We start from the raw sequence: 7,500 nt of genomic DNA on the forward strand, positions 1-7,500 counted from the left end.
GTGAAAGTCTTGTGTTTTCTCCTTAACTTCTTCCAGGACATGAACACCTGTTTCCTGGGTGAAAGTCTTGTGTTTTCTCCTTAACTTCTTCCAGGACATGAACACCTGTTTCCTGGGTGAAAGTCTTGTGTTTTCTCCTTAACTTCTTCAGGACATGAACACCTGTTTCCTGGGTGAAAGTCTTGTGTTTTCTCCTTAACTTCTTCAGGACATGAACACCTGTTTCCTGGGTGAAAGTCTTGTGTTTTCTCCTTAACTTCTTCCAGGACATGAACACCTGTTTCCTGGGTGAAAGTCTTGTGTTTTCTCCGTCAGCTGTGAGCTACAACTTTTCTCCTAAATAAGTCAAAGCGTGTCAGTTAAAACAGCTGTGAAAACAACGTGATGGTTTGATCTGGAATATTCCACCAGTTCAGCATCAGGACCGCCCCCCCTTCCCTCTCCCCATCCTGTGTGTTGTCATGACGCAGCAGCAGCAGCAGCAGCAGCATGACTCATCGGACTCAGTCTCCGAGCTGCAGGCTCACTGCAACACTGACAAACACACGGGGGACACACTGAGTTGTCCCGGGGCACCTGAAGGCCTCCTGGCCCCCTGGGGGCAGTCAGAGAGCTGTTATTATGAGAATAAAGTGGCTGTGTGTTTGTGTTACTACATTATCTGGTCACATGACTGGCGAATAACCCAAACATGCATCCTGGGATTACATTTCTCGGGGCGCCAGGCTAGCTCACTTGGTAGAGCGTGCGCCCCACGTACAGAGGGCTCAGTCCTCAATGCAGCAGCGGTGGCCGGTTCCACTCCTGACCTGCAGCCCCCCCTCTCTCTCCCCTTTCATGTCTTCAGCTGTCCTGTCAAATAAAAGGCCTAAAATGCCCCAAAAAATATATACATATTTATAAATGTTGACTTGAAGATGTCGTTAATCCCAATTATTTCTGTAATTAACTGTACAGCAACATTTGGAAGTGTTACAGCTGTGGATGTCATCAGCTATACTAGTAGCTGATTGGTCTGTCTGTGTGTGTGTGTGTGTGTGTGTGTGTGTGTGTGTGTGTGTGTGTGTGTGTGTGTGTGTGTGTGTGTGTGTGTGTGTGTGTGTAGTCCTGCAGTGTCTCTCTGAGTACAGCTACACGTAACGCTGGCCAATAATTAAATATGATAATATAACGTTACTATGCTGTAGGGCTGGGAATCACCAGAGGCCTCACGATACGATATCATCCCGATACTTAGGTCACGATACGATATTATTGCGATTTTAAACATATTGCAATATTCTGCGATATATTGCAATGTATTACCTTTTTTCCAACTTCAGATTTTTCCCAATTTCAAATGATGTCAATTTTATTGGTGCAAAATCAGATAGTCAAGCAGACAGACTGACCAAGACACATATAATAAAAGATCCATACTTGGCGTCTGTGTATCGAATCAGTATTGCCACAAAAATATCGCGATATGCTGTATCGTATTTCCCCCCCCCCTACTATGCTGGATGGATTTTGAACTGCAGATGTTGTTTCAACATCACAAAGACACTAAGATCCTAACAGAATGATTATGCATCTAAAACTTCACCGTAAACTATATTTAGTGAGAGCAGCCCTGCAGCTGTCTCTGGGGGCCCAGCGGTCAGGGCCAGTCACAACAACGCAGCTGAGCTGGCCTATCAGCAGCTGAGCTGGCCTATCAGCAGCTGAGCTGGCCTATCAGGGCCAGCCGCATGTGTGATACCCATCAGCTGTGGAGGAGAGGGGGAGGGGGGGCTGGCTACACACCTCTTTGGGGGCCGCCAAAACTCCCTGTATGCAGTAACAACCCTGCCTACATGTACTACACCATGTACTACACCATGTACTACACCATGTACTACACCATGTACACCATGTACTGCACCATGTACTACACCATGTACTGCACCATGTACTACACCATGTACTACACCATGTACTACACCATGTACTACACCATGTACTACACCATGTACACCATGTACTGCACCATGTACTACACCATGTACTGCACCATGTACTACACCATGTACTGCACCATGTACTACACCATGTACTACACCATGTACACCATGTACCGCACCATGTACTACACCATGTACTACACCATGTACTGCACCATGTACTGCACCATGTACTGCACCATGTACTACACCATGTACTACACCATGTACTACACCATGTACTACACCATGTACTACAGTACGTACTACACCATGTACTACACCATGTACTAATACCCATGTACTACACCATGTACTACACCATGTACTCCATGTACTGCACCATGTACTACACCATGTACTACACCATGTACTCCATGTACTGACTCTGCAGTGACTGCTGGAGACCCTGTTTAACGGTGAAGTGCTGTCAGGCGCAGCGCTACCGTCCAGGCCAATCCACACGCAGCGTTACCGTCCAGGCCAATCCACACGCAGCGTTACCGTCCAGACCAATCCACACGCAGCGTTACCGTCCAGGCCAATCCACACGCAGCGTTACCGTCCAGACCAATCCACACGCCGCGTTACCGTCCAGGCCAATCCACACGCGCAGCGTTACCGTCCAGGCCAATCCACACGCAGCGTTACCGTCCAGGCCAATCCACACGCAGCGTTACCGTCCAGACCAATCCACACGCAGCGTTACCGTCCAGGCCAATCCATATAGCGTTACCGTCCAACCAACCAATACGCAGCGCGTCGCCCGCCAATCCACGTTAGCGTATCGTCCAGGCCAATCCACGCCGAGCGTACACCGTCCAGGCCAATCCACACGCAGCGTTACCGTCCAGGCCAATCCACGCGCAGCGTTACCGTCCAGGCCAATCCACGCGCAGCGTTACCGTCCAGGCCAATCCACGCGCAGCGTTACCGTCCAGGCCAATCCACGCGCAGCGTTACCGTCCAGGCCAACGCTACCGGTCCAGGCCAAATCGCCGCGCAGCGCGTTCGTCCCTGTACCGATCCACGCCAAGCAGCGTACCGTCCAGGCCAATCGCACGCGCGCGATACCGTCCAGGCCAAATCACACCCACGCCCCGTCGCGCCAATCCACACGCAGCGTTACCGTCCAGGCCAATCCACACGCAGCGTTACCGTCCAGGCCAACTACACGCAGCGCTTACTCGCCCAGCCAACCCAACACGTTACCGTCCAGGCCAATCCACACGCAGCGTTACCGTCCAGACCAATCCACACGCGCAGCGTTACCGTCCAGGCCAATCCACACGCAGCGTTACCGTCCAGGCCAATCCACACGCAGCGTTACCGTCCAGGCCAATCCACACGCAGCGTTACCGTCCAGGCCAATCCACACGCAGCGTTACCGTCCAGACCAATCCACACGCAGCGTTTGGACCCTCAGGGCTCTATTCTAACGATGTAAGGTCACGGCGTGCAGCGCCTGGAGCAGGTGTGTTTAGGGCGTGTACGAATCTACTTCTGCTAGTCTGACGGCGGTAAAAAGGGTCCGTGTGTGCCGGGCGCCTGGTCCTAAAGGGTTGTACTTAGTGTCTTCATTAATCAGAGGTGTGTTTTGGGGGTAACATGCAATCAACCAATCAGAGATCATCTCCCATTCATCAACCAATCAGAGATCATCTCCCATTCATCAACCAATCAGAGATCAGCTCCCATTCATCAACCAATCAGAGATCAGCTCCCATTCATCAACCAATCAGAGATCAGCTCCCATTCATCAACCAATCAGAGATCAGCTCCCATTCCCTTTAAAAGCCAGGCGCGTTTGGACCTTGGAGCGATGCTGTTATGATGGAGTCTGTGTGTTTTCATATCAGATATATATGAGTTTGTTAACAGCCAAAGAGCCCCAGAGTAGCGTGGCTGCATGTATCGCTGAGTGTGTTCTTCACAGATCAACGATCACTTCACTGGACGTCGGCCGTTTGATTTAACCCTCGAGTTGTCTTCCCGAAGTGTTTCAGTCACGTTGTTCTAAGTTTTGTATTTTATATTTTAGTGGTTTTCCCCCATAGTTTCAGTCACTTTTTTCAACATTTTAATCCTTTTTTTTAACATGTTTTGGGTGCTTATTTTTGACGTTTTTTGCAGTTTTGACCGTTTTCTTTGTTTTTATTTACATTTTCGGCGCTTTTTCAGCGTCCCATATTTTCTGAAATTAAAAAAAACTTTGAAGACAGGTCAACAGAAGGGTTGACTTCATGGCTTTTGAAAATAAAATAAAAAATGTTTAAATGGTTTCAAAACAGCATCAAACTGAGCAAACTGATATAAAACATCTGATATAAAAACTGATATAAACATCCTCTGATCTGAACTATTCTATTAGTCAATTTCTGCTTATTTTCAAACTCAAACATCTGGTATACTGTCATTTTATTAGGTTTATTGACCATGAACTTAAAAAATAAATAAAAAACATTGAAAAGAGGGACAACAATGTTTAAAAAAGCACCAAAAAAGTCTGAAAAAGTTCCAAATAATTTTTCAATGTTGACCCAGAATGACGAGTTAATGGACGACGGTGGAGACAACACTCCCATCGACCTCACACTTTAGTTTTTATGGGTCAAAATTTAAAACTAGAAGTGGTCGACACTTTTCACCATGCTTTTAGTCACTTTTCACCATGCTTTTGGTCACTTTTCACCATGCTTTTAGTCACTTTTCACCATGTTTTTAGTCACTTTTCACCATGCTTTTAGTCACTTTTCACCATGCTTTTAGTCACTTTTCACCATGCTTTTAGTCACTTTTCACCATGCTTTTAGTCACTTTTCACCATGCTTTTAGTCACTTTTCACCATGCTTTTAGTCACTTTTCACCATGCTTTTAGTCACTTTTCACCATGCTTTTAGTCACTTTTCACCATGCTTTTAGTCACTTTTCACCATGCTTTTAGTCACTTTTCACCATGTTTTTAGTCACTTTTCACCATGTTTTTGGTCACTTTTCACCATGTTTTTAGTCACTTTTCACCATGTTTTTAGTCACTTTTCACCATGTTTTTAGTCACTTTTCACCATGTTTTTAGTCACTTTTCACCATGTTTTTAGTCACTTTTCACCATGTTTTTAGTCACTTTTTAGTCACTTTTCACCATGTTTTTAGTCACTTTTCACCATGTTTTTAGTCACTTTTCACCATGCTTTTGGTCACTTTTCACCATGTTTTTGGTCACTTTTCACCATGCTTTTGGTCACTTTTCACCATGCTTTTGGTCACTTTTCACCATGCTTTTGGGTCACTTTTCACCATGTTTTTGGTCACTTTTCACCATGCTTTTGGGTCACTTTTCACCATGCTTTTTGGGTCACTTTTCACCATGCTTTTGGGTCACTTTTCACCATGCTTTTGGTCACTTTTCACCATGCTTTTGGGTCACTTTTCACCATGCTTTTGGTCACTTTACACCATGCTTTTGGTCACTTTTCACCATGCTTTGGGTCACTTTTACCGCAGCTTTTGGTCACTTTACACCATGCTTTGGGTCACTTTTACACCATGCTTTTGGTCACTTTTCACCATGCTTTTGGTCACTTTTCACCATGCTTTGGGTCACTTTACACCATGCTTTTGGTCACTTTACACCATGCTTTTGGTCACTTTACACCATGCTTTTGGTCACTTTTCACCATGCTTTTGGTCACTTTTCACCATGCTTTTAGTCACTTTTCACCATGCTTTTGGTCACTTTTCACCATGCTTTTGGTCACTTTTCACCATGCTTTTGGTCACTTTTCACCATGCTTTTGGTCACTTTACACCATGCTTTTGGTCACTTTTCACCATGCTTTTAGTCACTTTTCACCATGCTTTTGGTCACTTTTCACCATGCTTTTGGTCACTTTACACCATGCTTTTGGTCACTTTACACCATGCTTTTGGTCACTTTACACCATGCTTTTTGGTCACTTTTCACCATGCTTTTGGTCACTTTACACCATGCTTTTGGTCACTTTTCACCATGCTTTTGGTCACTTTTCACCATGTTTTTGGTCACTTTTCACCATGTTTTCGGTCACTTCTTCTGATGTTTTTGTCGGGGGGGTTTTTGCACTTTTTAGACATTTTCATTGTTTTTTTTAAATCTTTGGGACATTTTGTCAATTTTTTTTCAATGTTCTTGTATCTTTTTTTTTCCTTTAAAATGCTATAAAATTGAAAGTAGCAAATTCAATGAAAGTAGTGAACTGATGAGTTATTTTATGGAACCATCCACGTTTACATAATTTATTTTGACAATGTGGTGAAAAAAACCCAAATTTGTGATAAAGAAACTTTTTGAAAACGGGTCAGATTAGACCGGAGTGCACCAGGAGGGGGGTAGGAGATCGGGATCAGAGGGACAGAACAGCTGATCGGGGACATCCCTACGCTAAATGTTTGTGTAGATTGAGTGAACATACAACCACGCTGCGGCTAACAGAAGAAGAAGAAGAGGCACCTCCTGTCTGCAGCCCAGAGATAACAGCTGAGAGGCTCCCGGACAGAAAACAGTCAGGACTCACCTTATCAGGCCGGTGTTCAGCTCTGATCTGCACTTCTAGATGTTTACGATCATCTCTACGCAGACAACAGACCTTTCTCACAGCAGACATGTTGGCATGTCCTAGTAGGAACAGCTCAGGTGTATTCAGACCCATTACTGATGACTGCATTCACTTAGGAGAGGTCCTGGTATTAAACCATTACTGATGGCTGCATTCACTTAGGAGAGACCCTGGTATTAAACCATTACTGATGGCTGCATTCCACTTAGGAGAGACCCTGGTATTAAACCATTACTGATGGCTGCATTCCACTTAGGAGAGGTCCTGGTATTAAACCATTACTGATGGCTGCATTCTACTTAGGAGAGGTCCTGGTATTAAACTATTACTGATGGCTGCATTCCACTTAGGAGAGACCCTGGTATTAAACCATTACTGATGGCTGCATTCCACTTAGGAGAGGTCCTGGTATTAAACCATTACTGATGGCTGCATTCTACTTAGGAGAGGTCCTGGTATTAAACTATTACTGATGGCTGCATTCCACTTAGGAGGCCCTGGTATTAAACCATTAATGATGGCTGCATTCCACTTAGAGAGGTCCTGGTATTAAACCATTACTGATGGCTGCATTCTACTTAGGAGAGCCTGGTATTAAACCATTACTGATGGCTGCATTCCACTTAGGAGAGACCTGCGGTATTAAACCATTAATGATGGCTGCATTCCACTTAGGAGGTCCTGGTATTAAACCATTACTGATGGCTGCATTCCACTTAGGAGACCCTGGTATTAAACCATTACTGATGGCTGCATTCCACTTAGGAGGGTCCTGGTATTAAACCATTACTGATGGCTGCATTCCACTTAGGAGAGGTCCTGGTATTAAACTATTACTGATGGCTGCATTCCATCCACTTAGGAGAGGTCCTGGTATTAAACTATTACTGATGGCTGCATTCCACTTAGGAGGCCCTGGTATTAAACCATTACTGATGGCTGC

The sequence above is a fragment of the Perca fluviatilis genome, chromosome 1, assembly GCF_010015445.1.
Source record: "Perca fluviatilis chromosome 1, GENO_Pfluv_1.0, whole genome shotgun sequence".
NCBI lineage: Eukaryota > Metazoa > Chordata > Actinopteri > Perciformes > Percidae > Perca > Perca fluviatilis.